This window comes from Camelus bactrianus, chromosome 12 (genome assembly GCF_048773025.1).
Source record: "Camelus bactrianus isolate YW-2024 breed Bactrian camel chromosome 12, ASM4877302v1, whole genome shotgun sequence".
Lineage (NCBI taxonomy): Eukaryota > Metazoa > Chordata > Mammalia > Artiodactyla > Camelidae > Camelus > Camelus bactrianus.
Genome location: NC_133550.1, coordinates 56,535,450 through 56,561,804, shown reverse-complemented (window position 1 = coordinate 56,561,804; position 26,355 = coordinate 56,535,450). Strand labels below are relative to the sequence as shown.

The 26,355-nt window shown below is 38.4% G+C and overlaps 1 long non-coding RNA gene and 1 other non-coding gene across 3 annotated transcripts; one reads left to right on the top strand and one right to left on the bottom strand.

The window, feature by feature from the left end:
* Positions 1–864: 864 nt before the first annotated feature.
* On the bottom strand, positions 865–23,477 carry LOC123617985 (uncharacterized). Of its 2 annotated transcripts, XR_012511055.1 has the most exons (4): positions 22,842–23,477; positions 18,771–18,901; positions 17,973–18,044; positions 865–2,124 (listed from the first exon to the last, which is right to left on the bottom strand). It is a non-coding gene; the product is annotated as an uncharacterized LOC123617985 (long non-coding RNA). The 2 variants fall into 2 exon arrangements; XR_006726298.2 differs by lacking the exon at positions 22,842–23,477 and having other exon boundaries at positions 18,771–21,930.
* Positions 22,806–22,879, top strand: TRNAG-ACC (transfer RNA glycine (anticodon ACC)). The gene has a single exon. It is a non-coding gene; the product is annotated as a tRNA-Gly (tRNA).
* Positions 23,478–26,355: the final 2,878 nt, after the last annotated feature.

The following is a 26,355-nucleotide window of genomic DNA, read 5'->3' as shown; positions in this document are numbered from 1 at the left end:
CTGGCCCCAGCGTTCCGTGTATTTTGACACAACAGCAGATGTCGATAGTGTCTCTTATTCACAGCATGCAATACTTAGGTCACAAGGACAAATACCAGCTTTTTCTTTGAGGGGTAATGACCAGGAACTTTTGAGCCGGGAATTTTGTCTAAAAGCAGTGGGGGATCCTGAGCCAAGCATGAGAAGCCAAGATCCGTGCCAAACGGGAATCTGAAAACTACACAGACAAGTGCACGGAGCAGGAGGCCAGAACAGGCAAACTGGACTCAATCGGGATAAATTCTGGAGGAAGCTGAAAAACCCACACTGGGTTGTTCCAGCACTCCTGGCAGTTTATTAATGTGAGTGGTTGGTCTGAGGATCGACAGTAGACCAGTTATCTGGCACACAGTAGGATCTCAGCAGGGCATGTGACTGTGTGATACCATTTGTTTACATATGTGCTGATATTTAACGATTCAGCTTAGAGCCAAGAATCTCTAAGGGCAGATAATCTTTTAGCCTGGTTTACCAGCCACATGGGTATCTCATCTCTTCAAAATAATTATCTTCCAGTTTGTCACTGTACATCAAGTCCTATTATAGTGCCCAGAGTAGACGTTCTCTGAATTGAAATGAAATAAAAGGCAGCCCCTCCCCCACCCCTCCCCTCCACCTCTCCTCCTCCTGCCCCCACCCATCGGAAGCTAGACCGAAACTGCAGCAGATCAATGATCTCTACACATCCCTCAGTTTTAATTTTAAAATGGACAGATCTGTTTTAAAAGTGATAACAGAAGCATCAGCCTTATATCAACATGAAAATAAAGTTATGCACAAAACAATAAGAAAAATTAAAAATGATAAGGATACAAACGTGAGACTTAAAACAAGCTATGAAGGGATGCTTTCCAAAGCATTATCTTCGTGACATTGAAAAAAGAGGTATTTTTGTGATTAACAAACCAGAACAAAAATTTTTTATGATTTAAAAATGGGTTTACAGTCTATTTACAGATTATTTGTAGATGTGAAACAAAACTGTGGAATTTTGAGAAGCTGAAAGAAAAGAGAGAAATTATCTGACTCAATTCCTTCTTATTATGAATGACTAGAGACCCACCATATGGTTTACTCTGAAGTTCTTTTTGTACAACTCTCTTTTCAGTGCTTGAAGATACACTAAAATCAGGTACATCAGAGACTTTATTTTCCTTAACTCTGAGTTCTTAAGAGCAGGCATTGTGCCAAGGTGAATATCCTGGCATCTCCGTAGTGCAGCACAGAGCAAGGCATTTGATGGAAAGACAATGAATATTTGCTGGATGAATGAATAAATGAGTGCGTGCCACTCCATGTACACGGTCTGCCAGTGTATCACACGTAGAATTGTTACCTTGCTCACTAATGTACCTCTGTTCTCTTCCCGGTCTATACGAGACTCACCCTAGAGCTCCTTACTTAGTGATGGATACCAGGTACCTGATTTTGTCCCATGTTTCTGAGTCTAGGTTTCTTAAGACTTATGAGCTCAGGTGGTGTCAAAGGTTTCCCCATCTCCTTTTCTTAGAAGCTTAATGCAGTTACGTACCTACGAGGATCTTACCTTTTTCAGATCAGATCTGAAGACTGGTTGATCACGGGTTGATGCCAACTTTAGGATCTCAAGGGAAGCTAGATGCTTTTATGCCTGATCCTTTCATATTTTTATGGCAAAGATTAAGAATTTGGTTTGAACATATGAAATTACCCTAAGATGAGACATGCTATCTATCAGCACTAAATTAAAGTCTGTTTCCAGTGGATATGAAACTGACCAAGGTGGTGACCTGAACGAACATCTGCTTTGAGTCCACCCAGAAGAAGCCAGGTTGAACCACTAAGCCGTAAGAAATGAAACTAACCTAATACTGTCTAAAAGACATAATCCCTAGCCTGTGTTCCTCATAAACAGATGACCAGAGACACCAGCTTACCACTAAAAGAATAATCAATACTTTCTTTTTCATTAGATTTTCTGGCCAAAGATTCCCGAAGTGAGGGGTCAATAGGTATTTATTCCTCAGAGCTTACAAATAAATAGGGTGGTGTGGGTCTCATTGGGACTGTGATCTTCCGTGGGACCACTGCTCGAGACGTAGTCTCCTGTAGTGAGAAAGGGAGGAGAAGGTGTCGGTAACAGCGGGAGTCTTCAATTATGGGGCAGCAACTTCTGCACTCCGTAGAATTCACTGTGCAAAGCTCTGACGATGCTGTGGAACAAATGCTATAAAGACAGAATTTCCCAAAATGCTATCAAGAGAGAATTTCCAAAGAGTTCTCTCTGTGGCAGAAGATACAATGGTAATTTTTTTTTTTTTGATGTTTGCATTTTTGTTCTAACCTTCGACAGAAAATGGAGATTACAATGGCACCATTCTCCTTCTCACAACTGGGATTTCTTCCCTTTCAAGTGAAACTAATTTCTGTACCTGTTGGCTTTTCATATTGTATCAGAATAATTGCAGGAAAAATTGCCCCACTGTTATTAATACAATGAGTAGATGCAAAAGCTAAGTTATCTCTCTTTTCAATCATAAGAACATATGAAATATAACAGTGCATCCTTTATAGAACAGCTAATGTTTTCTCTAAGGCACTCGTTTTATTCTCCTATGAGACTTACTCATGTTGCAAAAGTCTTATTCTTTGGGATACTGAATAACTTGATAAGTTGCTATTATTTAGAGCATATATTAAATAAACATATATTTGTAATGAGTTGATTGAAGAATTTAAAATTATTGGAGTGTGATGACGAAATAGATTTCTTTGTTCTAGTAATTGCCCTATGTTATGTTGAATCTAACCTTCCCTTTGGGTAAAAGATCTCGTCATAATATCTTGGGCCAGATTCCATAACTTGCCTGATACCTACTGTTGTCAGAATAGTCTCATTCCAGTATTTATTCCTCCAAAGTGTTTGTTTTAAAACCATAATAACAAATTCGTTATAACGTTTGTCTTTGCTCAATGTTCCATGCTAACTAGACACGAGCTAGAGACACTGAATATGTTATTTTCTGACAGAACATGATAGAGTAAATACTTTTATCATTCCCATTTTACAGATGAGGAAATGGAGGTTCACAGAGGTTAAGTTAATTGTACAGTTTGCATTATAATGAACAGCAAGTAACCTTAGCTGCCCAATTCCATAGCCTGAGCGATTTCCAGTAGAATACAATACTCAACAGTAAAGGTGTCATATCATCATTTTATAAGAGCCTAAACTATTTTTTTCAAAAGAAAGGCATTTGTAATTGTCTGGAATGACATTCTTTAAACATGCCTCTTGCTTATTTTCCATGAGGCTCCAGAAGTTAAAAATCTATAAATTTATTTTCTCCTTTAAGAAAAAAGGTCCCATTTCAATTTTCTTCATGAGCCTTTGATGTGACCAATTTCTAACACTGAGTCATTATATACATCAGTAGATCAGCAATGCTGTCAATATTATTAAGTGCTTTACTGTAGGGACAGTTTAACCGTAAAATCAAGATACCTTACTCACAAGTTACATAACTGAACATAATGAAGACCCTTGGGAATTTACTGCTTCTGTTCCGTGTTATTCAGAGAGGTATAGCAGTTTGATGTTTTGTTAATAGTCATTCCAATAGCACACATTTCCTATTTTGCCTCATTGATTCTCTTCTTGAACCCATGTTCTCTATTTCCTCTGGTTTCTGTTTGACTTCTAAAGCCTCAGTGACTGTTAGACACTCATTTAGCTTGCCATTTGCCCCACTGTTTTCATTTCCTTGGCCAATAGTTAATCTTCAAAACCATGTTATCCGGAATTGCTGATAAGTATATTTCCAATTTCCCCCACGTATTCCCTTAGCGGTTTTCTCATAAAAACTACAATGACCTAACATGTTCCTTTTTGAAGACCGACTTAGAAGAAACTCTGCATACATTCACTTCCAAAAATTCTCATGTATTCTTTCTCTTATTTTCATGACACATTTACTTCTGTCTTACAGCTCAAGTCTATTTTAATGTATTTATGAAAGCCTTTCTAAATGTCCCTGGTATTAGATCATTTTTCTTTGAACAATACTTGGTATTAAATATTATAAGACTTCAAGTTCTCCAAAGAATTTAAAGAATCTTAGCAAATATGAAAAATGTTCATGCTTACCTTCAACAAAACAGCTCACAGATATGTTATGAGATCCTTTCAGCTAATGTCCATATGGTGATGCAATGTTCAGCTGACCATGGCAGCCCAATTTTTTAGGGTAAACAAGTCTAATTGTTGCTATAACTAGGGAAAACGGACCCTCAAATCAAGATCTAATTTATCTAAAATTCCAGCGCTACTAACTTGTCCAATAAATTATCCAGATTATTTGATTAAAATGGAATCTTCAGGGTTTTGACTATTAATCTCTATTTCATTTTACATTTCGTCCCCCATCTGAATAATTGTCTTTCAAGCAAAGATATACTGAAATAAACTGCAGATATTTTTAAATTCCATGATTTTAAATGTCTTGGTGTGTTACAGTTTGTCACATTGAAGATATTGAAAAAGCAGATGAGGATAAAAGGAAGTTGGCCAGGTCATTGACTTTTTTTTTTAATAGACATATTTTAGAGCAGTTTTATGTTCACAGCAAAATTGAGTGGAAGATTCAGAGATTTCCCATATACTCTCTGCCTCGATACCTTCATAGATTCTTCCATTATCAACATCCTCCACCAGAGTAGTACATTTGTTACAATTATAGAACCTACACTGATGTATTATTATCACCTAAAATCAGAGTTTACATTAGGGTCTGGTCTTAATGCTATACATTTTATGGGTCTGGACAAATTTATAATGACAAGGATTCACCATTACAGCATTGGACAGAGTAGTTTCGCTGCCCTAAATATCCTCTGTGCTCCACCTATTCATCTTCCTTCTGCCCAAACCCACGGCATCCACTGGTCTTTTTACTGTCTCCTTGGTGTTGCCTTTTCCAGAACGTCATATAGTTGGAATCATAGAATGCAGCTTTTTCAGACCAGTTTCTATCACTTAGTAATATGCATTTAAGTTTCCTCCATGTGTTTTCAGGATTGATAGCTCATTTCTAATTAGTGCTGAATAATAATGGAATATAATATTCCATTGTCTGGCTCATTTCTTTAAGTAAAGCCTGGTTCCATCCAGTGCTTGATTGTGTTGTGTTTTCCTTGGTGACTGGTATCAAGCTGCAATGGACTTTTTGGACTTCTACTCCTGGTGGTTGACACAGTGATGATCTTTGCCATCCTCCACCCAGTTGGGGTGGTACCTGGTACACGGTACCCAATTCAGCACAATCCAATTAAAAAGTGGGCCAGGGACTATAACAGACACCTCGCCAAGGAAGACATATAAATAGCAAATAAACTAATGAAAAGATGTTCCGTATCATATGTCATCAAAGAAATGCAAATTAAAACAATGAAATATTACTACACCAACTAGAAAAGCCAATAGCTGAACACTGACGACACTAAATGTTGGTAAGGTTGTGGAGCAACAGACACTCATTCATCGCTGGTGGGAATCTAAGATGGTATGGCCACTTCGGAAGACAGTTTGTGACTTTATTTCAAAACTAAACGTGCTCTCACCTTATGATCCAGACCCTCCTTGGTATTTACCCAAATGAGATGAAAACTTAACAAAACACACAAAGACCTGCATGTGAATGTTTACAGGGAATGTGGGACATGGACTTGAGGGAATATGCCAAGGTCAATAACAAGGGCTTCTGTGTATTTAAGTGTGTTAATCACTTAAAACCCATCGTTTCTAATACTACACAAGGAAACTGCCACATATCTGCCCACGTTACTCATTTTAGCAACTTTCACGATCAACGCTGATCACTGCAGCCAAATTGATTACATCAGAATCCACATCAACTAGTAAGACTGACCAATCAACTTGCCACACTCGTCCTTTACTTTAGGTGTACTGATCCATCCAATATGTCTTTATTTAAGGCTCATTTTTTATCTTTACTTTTTTAATGGAGGTACTGAGGATCGAACCCAGGACCTCGTGCAGGCTAAGCATGTGCTCTACCACTGAGTTATTTCCCTCCCCTCAAGGCTCCATTTAAAAAAGTAGACCATGGCTGATTAAGATGACTCAGAAGTGGTGTGAGACTAAACCTGCTCATGCACGACCTCTTTGGAAAGGCAGGAGAATGTGCTTCCCCTCGCGAGAGAATAAGAACAAGGGAAAATATCAATTTGCACTTTCAGAACAAGATTTTCAAAAGCTTTTTTTCCTGTATTATTTCATATTATTCTCATGACGATTCTGTTACTGAAATAGCACAGAAACACCTCTCTTTATTAGGCAAATGATGAGCCCAAACAAAGAGAGGTTACACTGAAAACGCAGACAAGAAAATGCAATCCCTTTACTGGGGGCCCCAGCTCACTGCAGCATCCAGCTTGCTCGCCTCAAGACCACTGAAGAACTTCAACTCTCTGAGTGCCAGGTGGTCACCACTGCCTTAGGAACTGACTCAAAGTTCATTCAAATACTTTCAAATTTCCCCGTTTTCCTTTTCTTCATTAGGCACTTTATCTGACTCAGAATAGGCATAATACACATCCAAAATTGGTGGGCTTGACTCACGTATAATGGAAAATGACCCCAATGGTTATGAGGCATAACGTGAGACATCTGCTCGAATGGTCTGGCTGCCACTGGCTGTGCAATTCTTTTATTCTTTGTGCTTGTTAGTCATCATTTCATGTGCCTTAATTGTTTCCTCAACTCTGCTGTAAACTCCTCTAGGGAAGAGAGGATAATTTATACTTTGCATTCTTAACACCTATGCTGAAACACAGGTAGTCCCTAAAGATGAATTTCTGTTGATGATGCTTGTGTGGAAAAGGGCTTAACACATGCATGCAATATGGATCCGTCAGTTTCCAAATGCATAACAAAAACTGCTGAACGAATAGCTTCTTTCAGGCTATTAAATGTACCATGCAACGTAGGCATAGCTCAACATCTTCTATATTTGGGCTTTTTATATTGTATCACATTTCACACAGGAAATGTCACGATAATACTAACTTTATGATGTTTTTCTCTGTTGCTGTATAGTATATTTTGATCTGTATGAAGTTCATTCATCCAGAAAACACTTACTAATCTGCTTTATACACCAGACACTGGATATGAGCTCAGCACACAGGATATGCATAAAATTGGCTCAGACTTTACAAACCTTTACATGTTTATAGTTAATTTAAAACATGCTGCGCGTTCTCCTATTCCTTCTATTTTCTTTATTGCTTCTCACTTTCCATTTCTCCTCAGCCTTCCTCATGTTTGTTTATCTCGTCCAGCAGCAGCTGGTTCATAACAAGAAGGCTTCCGTTTTCTGATGTACTGACTGAGTGGCTGTGCCGAAGTGCTCTTCGCGCAATGAATGCCTTGTTGAATTGCATTTTAAGCCTAGGAGCAAACCAGCTAGGCGGTTGTTACCGTCATGTTCATTTTACAGCCTAGTAAATGAAGGTTTGGAGTGGCTGGGTGATTTGCATAGGACCTATGGCTTCTGTGAGGGAGCTGGGGTTGAACCCAGGTCTTCTCTCTTCAAATTCCACTCGCTTCTCCATTGGATCATTGTTGCCATTGAAAAAAGGATGACGTTGCTTACTTGTATGACGATCGACCTTCTGCGACGTGCACATTTTTATTTTTCTGATGTAGGTGAGATGCCGAGACAGGGAAAGATGTAGAGAGGGGCTTGAAATAATGTCCAGGAAAGCTGAAGGAAGTGAGATAATTTAGATGGAAAACGGAAGCTCTGACGGGACATAACATCCTTCTTTCTCCAGCGCTACCATGCGGAGAAGGAATTTTACTTGAACATTATGCCAAGGATAAGGCTAAGAGAAAGTTACAAGTTAAAAAGAAACAACTTTGGGCTCACTATGAGGAAAGACTTCCTAACAGAATTGTTACAGAGGAAACAAACTAATCCAGAAAGGAGAGAATCCAGCTTGTGCACAAGTTCAAACACGAGGGACCCCAGCAGGATGGGGCGGTGGACGGGAAGGTGACTGTGGCCCTGCCTCTGGCTCCAAAGGCAACACTGGATGTTCCAGCCTGAGAGCATCCCCCAGGATTAGCCCCACTGAGCAGTAGATGTCACTGTTTCATAGAAAGAGAAGTAAGGAGGCACCTTTCTGATTGTAAACAGGATACTTTAAAAAGATATAGGAGATCTGATCCCTCCACTTTATATGGAGAGAAGTTTCTAAAAACTATTTAGGATTAATGTTCTATCAAAGAAATATGCAATGAGAAATCCAATATTTTACAAGATTCCTTACTTTAAAAATGCTGAGAAATCCAGCATTATGCTTAAGAACTTAGTCTTTATTTTTATTGGAAGGCACAGCCCAACACTGTAGTAAAAGATTACACTAGTTCCACAGAGTCACCATGCATAAGATGAGATCTAATAAATGATAAAAAGCCTTGTTCTTTAGACGTTGCTGCAGGTAAGGAGAATATATACGTGTATATACATACATGTACCCACACATATTTTGAATTAATGCTTTTTTTGTCCTCCTTTCTGGCCCTCCATTCTTTATGTGCTTAACCCAGGCTCTTTAAGGAAAAGGTATGACAAATATGAATACATATTTGCAGGGTTTGCATTTCTCAGTTTGTAAGACCCTCGAACCTAGATCACCAGGAATCAAGCTCCGGGTAGAAGGGGCTTTTCTCGGCAAAATTTTAATCTGTAAAACCCGAAGGTTGGGACTGAAGTGACTTCTCCGCGTCAGAGAAAGGTACAGGGTCGTTGACACTGTTCAGCAATAGGAGATACCAGAGCCTCCTGGACCACATTTCAAGTGGATCCTCTCTCCTCTTCTTTGTCCCTTCAGTTCCAAAGATCCCCATGGAGCACACAGGACCTGATCCTCACCTGACCTGTCTCCCTGAGGAGCTCTTCTCTGGGTAGAGTTTCTTTCACTTCAAAGAGACTTCAAAGGCAGAGAGAGGGTGAGGAGCAGAGGGGGCCCTGTAAACCTGCCCTCTTCACTGGCTGTGCACCACTTCAACAACGGCTCCCTGAGAATCTACAAATACATGTAACTCCTGGTTGCATTTTCTTAAGAAGCTCATTTTCTCAGAGGAGGGATGAAATGTAGACAAATGACATAATAAAAGGTGGAATGCACCCTAAAAGCAGAACAAAAAGCCATATGTTTTAAAATAGGAAAGTGAACTGGAACAATCACTGAAGGTTTTGTTTCTTTTTTTTTTTTTTTTTTATGGAGCATATGAAATTTTAATGATGCTGCTAAAGGCCTGGAAGAATTTGGATACATAGAAAATGCAGGGCAATGACATTCTAAAAAAAGAAATCGTCACGGTATCCTTGCAAAGGTGGAATAGACAGGGATTTGGGGTTCTTGTTCAGATTGGTGGAAATGTAGTGTGCGTAAAAAGGAAATAAAATCAAACCAAACTCATGACATGATCTTGCCTTTCATGGGAGGATAGACAGTGAATGGTTTTCAAGAGAGAACTGATAGTTCTAATAGGAAAGCTTTAGAGAGAGTATGACAGTATTTCTTTATGCTGTCACACTCTTTGTTACACAGCGGTGATGTTCTTTGTAACAGGAGGCCAGATCGTCTCTTGAGAGTAGGGAAGGTGGGCATGCAACTGGGATTCTTTAAAAGTATGCAGATTCGGGAAGGAATTCAATCTAGTAGGGAGAAACAACACACTGCAGTGAGGACCAAGTGGGCTGAGGTCAGAGAGCATAGAGTATGAGCCTGAGTTAGTAACTATAATACTGTAATTAGCAGCATCGGAATGGAAACATGGAAATCAGATGATGGCAGCCAGTAAAGGCTAGGAATGTGCATGCTGAGTAGGACAGAGAATAAAAAAGGACTTCTAGGGTATAGAGGGGCAGATTGAGAACGGCTGAATCCTGGCCTCTGTTCAGGTGGACCGGCAAATAAAGCTTATACATAGATCTACCATTCCAAGGACTTACATATGCTGGGCAGTATGTTAAACATCTGATTTTCACAAACTCTGTAAATGAAATGTCGATGTATTCATTATATGGACGAGGAAATGGAGACTGGGGAAGGGCCCAGGATGACTAGTATGGGGCAGGATTAGGATTCTAACCCAGGTCTGTCTGATTGAGACAGAAGAAAGCAGTGAGTGGTTTTCTCGGGATGCAAGGGGGAAGATACGGAAGCGGAGGCTTCTTTTGGAGAAGCCTGGGTTGAGGCACGCCGGGGGCCTCTCAGGATGTAAAGGAGGATAGCGCAGCACATGCCAAGAGGAACTCGTCTGTTGTTCTGGCAAGTACTCGATTCAGACCTTAGATGCCACAATAACAGGATTCTCCCAGATTTATGTAATATGGTAAGATAGCCTCAGCCATGCTGAAAAGTAATAGCAATAACAAGTCTTAGGATCAGAGTGGCTTTCAGAAGGAACGTGAGCTGACATCCCAGTGTTACTGTTAGAATCTCCCGCGATCCTGTGACAGAAATTCCACTTGGGTCAGCAGGAGTGGCCTGCAGTCGGCCCCTCACTCTGCTACAACCACAGGCCCACCGGGAGACAACCTCCACTGTGAGCACCCAGCACCAGAACCCCCCGGAGCACGTGGTCCAGCGCGGGAGAGAGCGCAAAGCAGGGAAACAAGGCACGTGTGGACCAGGGGCTTCGGCTCGTTGACACTGCCTGCTTGGCCAATCCCAGCCCCGACAGAGGGCTTTGCAAAGCGAATCCCTTGGGAGGGGAGAGCTGAAGCTGGGTCCCCTTCTCCCCCTGAAGGTTGCCCTGATGTAAGTGCGGGTCCTGCTTACAGCAGACATATTCATGCGTTCTGCAGTCACAGAGAACGGCTCTGGATGTCCAGCCCTACCACCTACCAACTATTTTATTCTGGATTTCAGGGCTCTCATTTCGATAAAGGTTGGGCTAAGACCTCTCTCTTATCAGCACCTTGATATTTGCCCTACAACAAACAGGACAGTAACCAGCACTCTGACTGAATCAATAAATGGTCGCTGCTGCTAGCTGATAGTAGGTGATGGAAAAAAGGAGAGAAACTGTCCAACAATAGAAGTTGACTTTACAAATTCAGACTACTTTGTTCCAAACGTTAAATAGTATTCGTGGTAGCAGGGCTGGAATAAGGTGAGAGACAGGGGAGGGATGTATTGCAGATTGTTCTTTTGCTTTTTTGTGTATTTACGTTGCCTTCATAATTTTTTAAATGTATACAAGTTTGGTTGGAGGGGGTTGTATCGAGAAAGCAAAAAAGTAGTTACAAGGAACATTTTTAGGGTTATGTTCTCTAAGTCTCAAAATCAAAATGCTCCAAAGTTCACAACGGACTATTTTTGGTTCATGTAGTGTTTTAACTACATTTCAATACCATATACTTAGCAATTTCAAAAGAATTCCATTTGCTCTTATATATACATTTGGGATTCTTAATCTATATGACCCCAAATTTTCTCCACTCAAGCACAACTGGTTTTATTTCTTCTGTCCCATTTCACTTCTTGTCCATATAGAAACATATACCACATACTGTAATCAGGGAGAAAATAGAGATTTTTGTATTCCCTTTTTTTTTTTTTCACTTAACATTTTTCCCATTGCTCCACTATGTCTACATTGATGACTTTTCCTGACTGTTTAGTAAAGATTCCTTATTTTTCCATTCCTCTAAGCCTTAACATTTCAGATCCTCCCACATTTTTACAAGGATGAACCAGTCTGGCTGCCATAAACTTTTTTGCAACTCTAACCTTTTTCTGCTTGTGAACTGTTTCCTTAGGATAAAAATATTCAGAAGCAGAGTAATACTTTCTGATTCTTAAAATTTACTGTCAGATTGTTCTTCAAAATGACTCTACACATTTACAATGTCAACTCCCTGGCAGCTGTCAGGGATGCTGGCTCTTCTGGCCCAATCTCACAGAATCTCTATTATCATTTTAATTTGCATTTCTCGGATTCCTAGCAGGTTTAATCATTCTCATTTATATGGTTACTTTTTTTGTTTCCTCTTGTAGCTCTGATATGTGTTAAAAAATGTAAGCTTTTGAAATGTGATTGGAGCCAATGAAGTCCTTGTATTGTTGGCTGTCCTCCGCTTGTTTTAAATTCAACCAAAAGTATTCATTCTACTTTCGAAGTGCCCCCCAAATGCCAAATGCCATAACTGGAGACAAATACATAATTGTTTTGCATTTGTGTCATTGCACACTCAGGAAGGAAACCAAAGGTCTCAGAATGTCCTTTCACAACATTGTAAGGCCTGATGACACCAATTCAATCGTCTTCTGATGGAATTAGTTTTGGAGACATTCAACACAGTCATACTCTGAACAACAGACTGGATTACTGACCAGGAACGACCCTTAACGGGCCAGTTAGTTTGGTTGTTATAGCAACAAAATTTAATTTGACACTCAGTTATTCAATCCATAGTTCAGCAGTGGACCTGCACACAGTACATTCTGCTGGGACTGAAGGCTGCCTTCCCCTCCTTGATAAACCTCATGCCAATGTCCATTGGAAAGTTTTCAGAGCTGAGTATTTCAAATCTGAAACGTGCTCCCCACCCTTTCCCCAAAAAAGAACCAGCTCTTCCTTGGGATACTTGCATCAACTTAAATCAGAAATCATGATGGATCTAGATGGCTACACAATTGGATGTAATGAATGCCACGTCCCTCATTAGATCTGAACTTAGGGAAACTGATGGGGTTTGATTTACTTTACTCAACTTTACAGAAGAACCAGAGAAGCTGGCTGCCCTGGAGGATTAAGCAGTTTCTCCTTTTTCCTAGAGCTTCCTGAATTGTACCCTGTCCTTCATTAATCATTATGAAATTGACTCTTCCTCGTGGCGCATTGCGTTCAATGGGATCAATCACAACATTTTCAATTTCATACATAGTTCAGCACAGACCTAAGAGGTTCCATACACTTGGACCATTTTGGGTAAATGCTTCATAGACTGGTAACCCCATATGCTTAGTAATCCCTTAGGAAGTAATCCCTTAGGGTAGTTAACTATAGCTCTAAAAGTAAAACTATACCTGGATATCTGTTCCTTCCACTTATAAGAAGTTTTACATTCTATCTTTAGCTAAATGTTACTCACACAATTACTCAAAAATGTATGACATTTTTCATCCAAGAACCTCAAAATAGAGTCCAAACTAAAACTGAATATGTATGCATTTACGAAGTCTTAGAGTTAAAAAAAGAATCTTAGGGGTAGGGGGTGATGCTTGATAGAAACCAACTTATTATGAGGCTCCACTACCAGCAGAGAAGCTATAAATATTGTCTCTTGTTGCTCCTGAGACATTTAAAAATGTGTTGAACTGAATCTAATGTATCTTCCTGTGAGTTCTTCCACAAACTATGATACACATGTATGTGTATTCTATTTAAGAAAACAATGATCTAGATACATTTTGACTTTAATGTCTGTCATTTTGGGGGGAGGTAAATTTTTTTTCTTTTGGCTCATCTTTGTACAAGAAGACAATGCTATCAATCAACCAACCAACCATCAACCAATGTAGGAAACACATTTTGAGCACATTTATTTGCTTTTCCAGTAGTAGGGATGGATTTGATTTTTCACATATTATTTCGCTTTCTGTTTCCAAGCAACAGTATACGTGGGGGAAATGGTTAGCCAGAATTTAGAGCACAACATAGCTAGCTGACCCACAAAATGATTGAACCCAGAACACTGTCCTGTTCAGACTGCCAAGTCAGTTTTTTGTTACATGGTAGCCTTTTAAATACAGAGCAGGGCAAGCTGGAATTGGTTACTCAACTTTATTTCCTTAAATCAAGGAAGAACTAATAGTTGTACGCAATGCTGCTTCTTCCTACTTGCTCTGTTATTAACTATGTGCCTGAACAATTTAGCAAATGGAATGCAGCAGCTTTTAAAAAGAACTTTCTTCTGATCTGTCATAATATCACAAAACTGTGAGGCTGGCTGAGAGCTCCTGACTTTGTTTGGAGAAAGGTATCACATTAGTAAACTCTCAGGCAAGAACTCTGTAGGACTTCAGTCCAGAATACCCAACCTAGACAAGAAAGAAGTTGCCTAATATGTGTCCCTTTGTTTCTTAAAGAACACATTACTTCCATTTTTTTATAAATGAGTTTCAAACTGAGGTCACAGACGGTGTTTCAAGAGTTAGAGTCATCTAGTTTGGGGCTGTAATTTTTGAGGTTGACATATTCCACAGACTGATATCAATCTCTCTTTTTTTCCTCCTCCTCCTCACCTTCCTCCTCCACCTCTTCCTTCTTTTCTCATCTAACTACCTCTCTTAAAATTGCTTTCAGTATTAAATGTTTTCTTTTGGTTGCTCTTGCTGCATTTGGAATGAAGTTAACTACACGATGGCCTTGGGACTGCCTATGGGGACTCATACAGGGTTGGACAACCTCCCCGAGTAGGATGATGAAAGCTCCCTCAAGCCCCTCCATCAGGCAGGGTCTCCCCGGCACCGTCCCTTAAACTCCATCAAAGCACAAAATGCAAATCAAATACCTGACTCTTCTTGACATGACCTGCCTCTGTCCATTTCTTTCTGCTTCCCAGGGTAGAAGGTAAAAGTTCATTTTTGTATAAACATGCTCATGGCCATTATTTTCAGTTCTATATCCTTTCAAAGTTCCCTTCTTTGGATCTGGACCACTTCAAAAGAGTGGGGCCAGGAAATTTGATATTCATGGTTTACATCATGACCATTTAACCATGCCATTCAACTACTTATGTCAGTTACTTGTCTTATCAGCTTAGTTGACATTACCTTAAAGCTTTCAAATCTCATTTAACTTTAGTTATAGCTAACAGGAAGAGAAAATTTGGACAGATATGAAATTTAGTGCTACAGATAAATGGATTCACTTAAGAACTGGAGCTGAGCAGAAGATGACTTTCCAGTAAATGCCTTATCTGTCCTAAATTCTCAATGAATTGTAATGTGACCATGTAGGTCTGCACAATCTAACACAAGGGTTACCATTTTTAAAATAAATACATGTGGATGATTCAGGGTCGAAAATCAAACATGCTCTGTTTCTGATATCTCAGAGTACAGTTAGGAAAGGATAGGGCTTGCTTTGGAGAGAGACCTTGCTTGTTTTGCTGCATTCTCTGATGATGTAAAGAACTTGATATTGGCTCTGTTGCTTGGGAAAAAAGAGCACTTGTGTAAATTTGGAGACAAGTCCTGGCTCTGCCTCTAGTTGTGTGACCTTGAGCAAGTCACAGCCTCCATGTCTGTTTCAACACCGCCTGAGCAAATCAGATTTTCATAAACCTTTCATTTAAAAAAGTCTAGAGCTAATGCCAAACTGAAAGGATCCAGCAACTCAGGGGTAACAAAACCATTTTATTTTTCACTGTGCCTTTGTGAGGCAGTCACACAACATGAGTTGGGTTGGTATGAAGTAGAAGATCCAGCTTGAGCAAGGTTAGCCAGGAGTAAGGGGTTAAATGTGCATTCAGTCAACTTCCTAAGAACTCGCCCATCAGTGCTGTTCCAGACAGGCACCTTCCAGAACCTCTCATAGCATGTTGTTCTCATGAACCCATCGGACAACCCAGGTTCTCCTAATAATTATGGCCAAGTAATTGTCACCTTTAATACATTATCCTATTTCTTCAGACAAGAAAAAATAAAAGCGACTGCATCAGAGACATTGTTTGGGCCAGTGTGGGGGATGCCTTTATGATCCACATTTTTAAAGATCAAACCTTGAAATATTCTTAGCAATAAAGCAGGCTACAGTACACATGAGAAAATATATTTTTCAATGGCAGGGAAAAAAACTCCCTCTTTTACAATAGCAGAAATTTCTGAATCAGATTCTTTGATTAAAATTCAATTCCCCATGAAACTTCTCTCATCGCTTAAGAAAATCAGAAAACATGTTTGCTCAAAAGGTACAACTCTAACTCCAATAGAACCTGCACATTTTCCCCAACAACTAGATCAAAGCAGTAGTGTTAGGCAGTCTAGGAATAAATGATACTCATTTTAAGCTTCACCACAGTCTTAAGCCAAATGATACTGCCAACAGCCCGACAAAGATTAGCTCTAATAGAGAAGAAACGGCAGCCTGTAAAAGTTCTCAAGTTTCTTCCAACTGTCAGTGAGTCAAAAACCACAGTCACTAACACAACGGCCCAGAAAGAGGGGGGAGTTGAAAAACTTCCAGTAACTGTCACAGAAACTTCTAGCCTTTCTAAAGTTTTTAAATTAAGTTTTACTCATGTCAACCTCATCAGCACAAAGGAATAAACTAAGACTGTGTTTATATGGCACCACAACAACCAGCCAATTATGTGGGACGTGAACTCAGATCTTTTGATTGACTCAGTTTTTTACTTCCAGTTTGCTATGTCAGGGTATTTAATTGGTCCCAGTCTTAACATGGGCATATTCATTCAGTAACATTCATGTGGCATTCCATCCCTATTAACAACTTTCCTGTGACCTAAGAATATGTAATAATACAAAGGCTCTGAGTCTATGTAAATGCATATTAATTTCTTAGAAACATTTCTGCTTTGAGCGGTCGCTGAGAAATCGTGCAAGTGAAACCCATGTAAAGATGGTGATAAATATGCATCCAAACAAATTAGGCCCAGATTAATTTAAACATTGCTAGGGTAGAAATGTTTGCTCCTTTGTTATTCAAAGATAAATATACACACATACACATGAAAAATGGTGAGTGTATCCATCATATCACGTTGCAATTACAAAACTGTACTTTGGATAATAAATCATAATGTGTTACATTGGCAAATACAGTGCTCAGAGACAGTATCTACTTATTTACCAAATAAATTATTAGATAGGAATCATATTTCACCTACAACATTGCCTTGATGTACAAGTTATATGTGACCGACTCGAAATATTAATTATATTAGGTTACAAATAATATATTAACAAGTATTTATTTCAAAGAAATTTAGTGTGGTCTAATGAAAAGAAATTTGGACATGGAGTCCAAGGATTTGGGGCACTTACTGAGTCCTAGCTGCCTGGCTTTGGGGAAGTCATTAATCTGCCTGAACACCAGTTTCTTAATATGGAAAATGAAAAAAAAAAAAAAAAAAAAAGAAGAACTGCTTCTCAAGGTTGGATAAAAATTAAATAATCATTATATGTAAAAATTTATTATAGAATGACAAAGTACCACAAATTGTCTTTCTTACTTAGAGTATAAATTATAAATGCTAAATAAAAGTAATCACTAAAATACTATGTGCTACACCATATGTAGATCATTCATCTTTACAATGATCTTGCAAGGTAGGTATCATGACGCGTGCTATACAGAGGAAGATGCTGAGGTTCAAAAAGGGTTGCTAATCAATTTGGGAACACAGACCAGCAAGGCAGCAGGGCAGGCGTCTAAACCCAAGCTGTCTCACTTCAAAGCCAAAGGGAGAAAGAAGTAAACTCATTCCTCTGCTATGCTAGTGCCTGAAATGGTTACTGTGTTCTTTACACGCAGTGAGAGGATTTAAGGCAGTACGCTTCAAATCGTTGTTCATGAACCAGCTGTCTCAACATTTGAGGTGCTTACTGGAAATTCATATTCTCTGGCTCCACCCTAAACTTACTAAATTAGAATATTAAGGAGGGTACACTGACACGCACTAAAATTCCATGACTGATTCCAGGGCACGTCTCATTTTCAGGGTAAATAATTTCAAACTTTCAATGCTTTCTTTCCTCACATGAAAAATATTAGTTATTTTTCTATTTGTTCCTTAGTTGTGCTCCATAGTAAGCGTAGTTTATGGTGGTTCATTCAGATTTCCAAACTGAATAAAATGCTACTGATACATTTATTTACTTACTTGTTTGTTTTCATATTAGAAGAACCTCTCTTCCTTTCTTGAGATGGGTCTGGTCAGGACTATAACCTTCTCCTACAAAAAGATATTTGCACATGTGAAAATGTAATCCACATGGACCACAGTTAATAATGGTTGCCTTAATAATGGAAAAATTTACTAGAATAATGAAAGATTTTAATGCACATTTTTAAGAAGCTGACAGATCGAGCAGGCAGAAACAATCAAACCTTAAAGATACAGAAGAGAAGATGTGAACAGCACAAATAACAAGTTTTATCTAGAGAATGTGTGTGTGTCTACGAGTGTGTGTGACAGTGTTGAACACTGGCGGAAGGCATATTTTTATCAAGGACACACCATGCTTTTACAAAAGATGACTACACATTGGGTCATAAAATGTGTCTTAACAAATGTCCAAAAGTTTGTAACACTCATAGTATCTATGTATCCATGTATGTGTCATAGTCTCTAACCAAGATGTGATTTAACTAGAAATCAGAAAAAAAAAAAAAGTAAGTGTATTCGTTTTCCTTTGGTATGTAATGAATTACCGCAAACTTCGCTGCTCAAAACGGCACTCATGTATTATCTCACAGCTCTGTGTGTTAGAAGTCTGAGGGGGCTTATCAGGACCTCCCAAGATTATAATCCAGCTGTGGGCTAGGCTGGGCTCTGATGTGGAGGCTATGGGGAAGAACCTGCCTCTGTATTAGTCAGGATTCTCCAGAGAAACAGGACCAACTGGATGGAAATGCACAGATATATACAAGAGGAGATTTATTATAGAAATTGACTCACATGGTTATGGAGGCCGCGAAGTCCACAATCAGCCATCTGCAAACTGGAGAACCAGCAAAGTTGGTGATGTAGTTCAGGCCAAGCCCAGAAGCTCAAGGAGCAAGAGTGCCAACCTCTGCCATTCAATAAGGCTGTGTATACGGAAGAGCCAAATGATAAATTATTAGAATTAATAGGATAGTGACCAAGTTTGGAGAATGAAAAATAAATGTAGAAAATGTTTATATTTCTACATATTAGTATCAATGGAAGAATTAGACACTGGAATTTTAAAAATCTGTCACTTAGCCACAAAAAACGTAAAACAGCTACAAATAAATTTACTGGAGATACACAAAATCTTCCTGAAGGAAAGTTTTAAACTGTATTGAAAGACTTTTAAAAAGACCTAAATAAATGGATAGACAACCCACGCTGATTGGTTGGGAGACTCAATAAAGATTTCCATTCTTTTCAAATAGATCTACAAGTTTTATGTCATTTTAAACAGTATCTCACTAGATACTCTTTTATAAAAGTGATCATGATTTGAAAGTTTATATGAAAGCAATGTATAGTACCTAAGATGGCCTTGAAAGAGAAGAATATGTGACTACTCATTCTTCAGGTATCACTCCAGAATAATTATAAGGCCATAATAATGAACAGAGTATGGCAGGGGGCACAGAAAGACAAAGACACCAATTGAACAGAATAGAGAGTTCGTTATTTCTAGATACACATGACATACAACACAGAGGCAAATCAGTGAAGATGACCAGCAAACAAATGGTACTGGGCCACCTGATTATCCACATGGCGGGGGGGGGGGAGGGGGGAGCGGAGAGTAGTTGGATTTCTACCTTGTCCTGTCAACAAAGAAACTCCACTTTGATTAATGATCTAAATGGAGAAAAGAAAAATATAAACCTTAATATACGAGAATATCCGTGATTTTAAGATATGTAGGATTTCTCTTAAAAAGATATAAAGTACACAACAGAAAGTTAAAAAAAAAAAACTGGCTCATATACAAGGCATGACACTGTAGATCTTTTCCTACTGTCATCAAATTTTGGTCAACTTTGGGAACAGGCATGGTGCCAGAGGCAACTGCCTAACTTCAGCCTCTTCTCCTTGGCCATGCCAGCAGTACTGCAGGACAGAGCTAGAATAAAATACAGATGCCGAAGGGAGTTTCAGGAGAGACTGCAGAACATCAGAATGTAGACAAAGAGAAGGGAGAAAACCAGAGGGAAGTTTAAAGGGAGAAGCTGCCCTCTCTGTTCAAGCACCCTTTAACCCTTTGAGCGCTCATCAGGGCCTAAGGGTGGTTCACCAGTGGAGGGGTCTATTTGTACATTATGACCAGTTTGAATCTAGATTAGAGGGTTTCAGAAAAAGTCATCGCTCTTTTGTTATTTGAAAAGGAACTCATACAAACATTGATTTTAGTTCTTCACTGATGTGATAATCATGTGAATAAAAATCAATGCCTGCAATGCTATGTGTCAAAGTAGCACAAGAACTTTGCCAAAAATCGTACTTTGTCATCTTCTTTTCAACCTGGAACAACACAGGCTGATAATCTGCATCAATAATCACAACATCCAACCCGCTCCGCTGAGCTGAATTTATTAATTTCTCTATGCTGAAGGAGATGGAGAAAAACCAACTCAAGTTTGGAGACTCTTTTTACATTTTTTTTTTCCACTTCAGGGAGTTGACCTTTTTAAAGACATACTGTGGAAATATGCTCTCAAGGATGACCATTAGGAGAGTAAAAGTAGCTAAATAATACATGAAAGGATAAAAAGTAATTTGAAATGAGCTCAAATATTTGAAATGAAGTTAACTGGAAACTCTATCAAAGTTAAGTAACTGTCATTCAGGAAAAAGAAATTGCAATGGCTCTTAATTGCTACTAACGTTTACTGAGTAGGCTGTTTATTAGAAGTCTCATAGATTTTGATTTTTAAGGGTAATATCTGGAGAAATGCCATTTTTCCTGGTCTAAGCTCCATAAGCCAAAATACCACTTTTCTCTAAAAACAGCTCTCAAAATTACAGTCATAATTCTCTGTAGGAATTATGTAGGAAATCATTGTTCTTTTGGGACTGGACTTTGTATATCCAACCACTCCAGGTACAGCAAATATCTCACCACTGCATGGATTTATAAACTAACAATGACATATGCAAGACACAGAGAAAGATAGAGAATTTGGACAGGTTAACTATCCAGTCACATTTTATTTCCTTTCCTCTGATCAATGCCAAAAACCATATAACAGATACACACTCACTGCAAGTAAAAGGTATCCATGGACCCCATTCTCATAGAAACAACTATCAATTGACTTCATGTTATAGAATAACTCATCACCAGTGATGAAGGATGCCTAGATTGGCAGACACAGCTTATGCCTACTGAAATATGCAAAGGTAGTACTGGATTCCTGTAATATTTAGAGAATATTATTTTTAATTAAAAGTGAAATATTGGCTCTCCTCTTAAAATATGTATCACAACTTATTTGGAAACAATGTTACAGGAAAGTGATTCCAGATGTTCTCTGAGAAGTCACGAAAGCCCACTTGAGATACACTGATACACAGTAATGTATGTGTGTGAGTTAAATCTGTGTACACATACATTCATGTACATCATATACAGACAGACATACACACACACACACACACACATACACACACACTCATACACGATGACAGGAAAATAAACCATAGTAAATGTGGAAATTTGGGGAAAGAAATTGATAACTCTCCATAAACAATTTGCAAAAGTAAATCACTGAACTTAATGGTTGAAATGAAACACAAGGGAGCAATTAGGTAGAGTGATGCAAAGGCAAATAAATAAGACCAAACTTCATGTAAATATAATGCCTTTCAGTGCTGCTGATAAGTTTCAAGTAAAGCTAGCTTGACTAGTTAAATCTCAGGAAGAGGAAGTATAATGATCATCTTCAGAATCCAGATGGAGCTACAAGCTCCATTTTTGTGTTCAAAAACCAAGAGTAAATGTAGTGAACATAAACTTCATGAAGCAGATTTAAATAGATCCTGAGAACAAATATTAAAGTTGAATGTTTTTCTAAAAGAATTAACAGAAGAAATAAAACACAACAAGTTTTTGAAAAAAGTAGTAAAAGACAGTGAATTAAAATTTGAAATTAAATATTTAATTATCTTCTCCAACATATATTTTTAAAAATTAGGGATACTTAAGAAAAATGAAATGCCACTAAAGCCTTTTCCTTAAAAACAATACTTACTGATTCTTTTCTGACTTTTCTGTTTATTTGCAGAAAATTTAGATAAGCAAAAAGAAAGAAAACGTTAATTCAAACATCGGTAGGCGAGAATACTGAAGACAATAAATAAATTGTATATAAATTGTAAATACATAGATTCAAAAGAAACAGATATGTCCATGTATGACTGAAAAATTGTGCTGAACACCGGAATTTGACACAACATTGTAAAATGATTATAAATCAATAAAAAATGTTAAATAAATAAATAAAAAGAAACAGATAAAGTTATTTACCTAGAACTGTGTGAACTAGAATTCAGTAAGGTAACCAGACAGAAAGATAGCAAAGAAAAATTAATAGCTTTCCATTACATACACACACAAAACAGATTATGTAAATATTTTAAAAGACTGCATTTAAGAAGCAATAAAAACTTTATTGAATTATATGTACCAATAATTGTGTAACAAGTTATGATAATCTATAAAATATTACTGAAGGATCTAAAGAAAAACTTAATAAGTGGAAAGTAAACTGTATTTATGGATAGGAATACTCAATATTGTAAATATTTTAATTACTCACAGTCTATGAATTAAATAAAATTGCAACGAAAATCCCCACCAGAATTTCATGGAACTTGATACAGTGGTTTCATATGGTGGAGTCAATGCTTAAGAATAACCAGGACAAGCTTGAAAAGGAAGAAAGCCATTATGTGATGTACTCAACTAGACATCAAAAAAAGTATAGCGCTAAAATTAAAATAGTGATGGGGGGAGGGTATAGCTCAAGTGGTAGAGTACATGCTTACCAAGTATGAGGTCCTGGGTTCAATCCCCAGTACTTCCATCTAAAATAGATAAATAAACTTAATTACCTTTCCCCTCTTCCCCTCCCAAATAATAATAAAATAGTGACAAAGTAGCATGCATGATACAGGACAAAATGGATTAATCATATATATCTGAGTGAAGTTCTGAACTTTCCATTCTGGAAATATGGAAAAATATGGAATTTTACTCAGATGTGTGTGATAATTTAATATATGATAAAGGCCAGCATTTCAAACCAGTGGGAAAGGATGGCGAACTCCCTCAATATTTTAGGTAAAGGAAAAGGTACAGAAGTAGAGGCATTATCTCAAACCATTAAATGAAATCAATTCTAGCTAGTCCAAAAACCTAAATGAAAATACTGAAGTATTAGTAATGAATACGGTGGGGTGTGTTTATGCTTTGGGGGAAAAGAAGACCTTAATGAGCAAAACACAAAAGGTAAACGCCATAAAGGAAAAAATCGACAACTTCGTCTACATCGAAATGAAAAGTGAAGTGAAAAAGTAATTATTACCTTGGGTGCTCATATTTGCAACATGTATAGCAGACAGTCAATTAATATCCAGGAAAACGTGACTGTGTTACATAATTTATATGCATATCCCCTTCAAAACCAATCAGCTAGTCAGCTAGAGACGAACAACCCGGCAGAAAAAATGGGCAAGGGATAGAAACATAGTAAGAGACTTAACTGACCCACAAACATAAAAATATGTTCTCTTTTGCTGACAGTCACAAAAATGGAAATTAAAATAAAATAACTTACCAGCTTTTGATCTCACAGGGAGGCAAAGTGTAAAATTTTAATACTACCCACTGTCAACCAGGATGTGAGGCAACATGTGCTCCTTGCAGTGCAGATGGGTGTGTGGATCAGCACAGCCACTGTGGTGGACAACTTGGGAGGCTCTGTTAAAAGTGAAAATATGCAAACCCTGGCTTTGTTTACAGAATGAAAAATTGGCAACAAGTCGAATGGCTATTACTGGGGGGGAGGGGAACTATGGAATGAAGGAGATTTTCATACACTAGCATGGCAGGTGTCCTAAGGCAAGATTAAGTAAACAAAAAGGACAAAAGATCAAAACCGAACAAGAAGACTGCAAATTAGTACATTACAATATGATATTTTGGAAAAATATAATGAAAATCAAAAACGGTATAATCTTACAAATGTAAGTACAGAGAAAAAGTTCTAGATATACACCCGTGAACTGTATAACAATGTTACCTCCTGCGAAGGGGGAAAGGGGACCAGGACATGGAAAAGGATCAAATACAGAGAGAGACCATATCCTGGCATGTCTGGGGCAGTCCACATTTATTCTTGTTTTAATCACTGGCTGACTTCTACTCAGATTGTTTTCTCTTCGCACCATTAGTCCTAGATTATATCTGGGAGCAATAATTACCAAAAATAACATTCATAAAATTGATCTAGGCAGTATTCTAAAAACAATGCCAGATTTAATTTGTGCGTGTTCCATAAAGAGATTGTGCTTTTCACGATGGCAACAGTAAGATTTCTCATTCCACGTGTGACACTTACGTCTACGCCGTTGAGAAGTGGGATCTATGTTCCCTTCCCTTGAATCTGAGTGAGTCTGTGACTACAGAGGAAGTGACGCAATGTAGCTTCCAAGGCCCCTGGGGTATGTGCTCTCAAAATCCAGTCACCATGCTGTAAGGAAGCCCAGATTACATGAAGAGGCCGCATCTAGCAGTTCCAACCAAAATCCCAGCTGATCTGTATCAACTATCTATCGCTTTACAATAAATCACCCCAAAATGTAGAGGCTTAGAACAACAATCATTTTATTATTATCTTTCATGGTTTGACTCAGCTGGCCATCCTCCCTCAGGACCTCTCATGCACTGGCAGTGCCTGGGCTGAAGTCATCTCAAAGGCTTCTCACTTACATGTTCAGCACTGAATAGTGGCTACTGGCTGGGACCTCATCTAGGGCTGACTGCTGGAACGCCTACATACGCAGGCTTCCTCCCGGGGTCTGGGGTCTAAGAGTGAGCCTCCCCCAAAAAAGCCAGGCAGAAGCAGTATGGTTGTTTCTGACCCAGCCTTGGAAGTCACCTAACTTCATTTCTGTCACTCTTTATTGGTTGAAGCAGTCACAGAATTCTTCCCAGCGTCAGGAGGAAGAGATCCCAACTCTCAGAGAGGAAATAGCAAAGTCACACTGTAAGAAGAACATATGAGATGAGAGATGTAATTCCAGCCATCTCGGGGCAATATAATTTGCCCAAGCCCACAGCAATGCTATTATCATGCCCATGTACAAATGAGAAAACTAAGGCACGAGAAAGTACGTTAACTTGCCTAGGGACACACAGACAGTATGCACTAGAGCTAAGATTTAAATCCAGGCAGTTTGATTTCAGGGCTTAAATTCTTTTTTTAAAAACATTTTTTATTGATTTATAATTATTTTACAATGTTGTGTCAATCAGGGCTGAAATTCTTGATCTCTCTATTCTACGCCACGCTGCTCCTCTCTAATAAACGCACATTCTTGTGTGAGTGTTATGAGAGAGTTTAATTGTATCACACGTAATAAATCCTGAGACAATGTACACAAAACGTTTTTAACTGGCCCTGGTGCATATAGGCTTTCAATAAATACTAGTTATTTTCTGGCTGGAAGATGAGGATTCTTGTTATATACAAGTATGTACGGGGAGTTGGGGGGAGAGGCATGAAGAAGAAGGGATTACAAGTAAAGAAGACTAGTATTAAGTTGGTTTCAAGAACAGATGAGCTGTGATTCCTTCATGGAAGTTTTCAGCAGGCTGAAACTGCCTAGTACAGTCAGAACCAACATTGGGTGTACTGGCCAGGGAAGAGGGGATAGACACTTGAGCACTTATGTTGAGTCTTTCATCATCTCATTCAAGAGGAGAAATGGAAAGTTTCTAACTGGAAGAGATGCTGGCAGTGTATTTACAATTTAACTGCAAGACAAAGAAAATCAGAGGATTTCATATTTCATCAATAAAACTTTTCTTGATTTTACCAGCAAGAATCAGTATCTTCTCAAGACTTTAAGGCACTTTATTTGTACTATAATTATAATGTTTTCAATATTAGCATTTATATGTAGCTTGATCTCCCTCAGAGCCCTTCAGATAAGCTTTATCTGTCTTCCTGTTGCCTATAACACCTTGAATATGGTTGGGGCTGGCGTAAAAGGAATCAAAAATTGAATCAAAGGCTTGGTTTTGAACATGAATTTCCATGTTCAAATAATATTTCTGGTAGAGAAGAGCAAGTGACCAAGTTATGTAACTGTATTCTGCCAATAACAAGCTTATTTAAGAAAACTTGAGTCACAATTCATAGTACTGGCTGGAAATTTATGGCACATTCTGCACTCCTGGGTGTGTAAAAGTGCTATCTGGTGATAAGTTACTCAAACTACAGAGACACAATTCCTGGCATCTTGAAGTCTTAATAATTCAATGTTAGGTATTTTA